Source organism: Octopus bimaculoides, chromosome 3 (genome assembly GCF_001194135.2).
Source record: "Octopus bimaculoides isolate UCB-OBI-ISO-001 chromosome 3, ASM119413v2, whole genome shotgun sequence".
Classification (NCBI taxonomy): domain Eukaryota; kingdom Metazoa; phylum Mollusca; class Cephalopoda; order Octopoda; family Octopodidae; genus Octopus; species Octopus bimaculoides.
Genome location: NC_068983.1, coordinates 87786593 through 87787047, shown reverse-complemented (window position 1 = coordinate 87787047; position 455 = coordinate 87786593).

The following is a 455-nucleotide window of genomic DNA, read 5'->3' as shown; positions in this document are numbered from 1 at the left end:
ATACTTGCAAAAAAGGACGTTTGCCTTCAATAATGTAATAATACAAAGAATATATATACATGTATACACACATATATGTACATACTTACATCTACATGTGTATATATATGCATATCAGGGTACAGGACGTTAGAACAATGAACTACAGACAACGGAATGAACACATAGAACGAACACATGGCCTCTACTTCACTGCTATACCCTTCTGTCCCTTCCTCCTTGTTCTACTTCCTCCCTCCACCATCCTCTCTATCTATTTATCTATCTGTCTTCCTCTATCTTTCTACCTATCCCTCTGTCCTGGCCTCTACTTCACTGCTATACCCTTCTGTCCCTTCCTCCTTGTTCCACTTCCTCCCTCCACAATCCTCTCTGCTCTCGTGTGACCTGTGGTCAGTTTTCTATTCACTCCAGCCGCTGTGAAGGCAAGACGAACTACTAGCGTTCTACCTCAG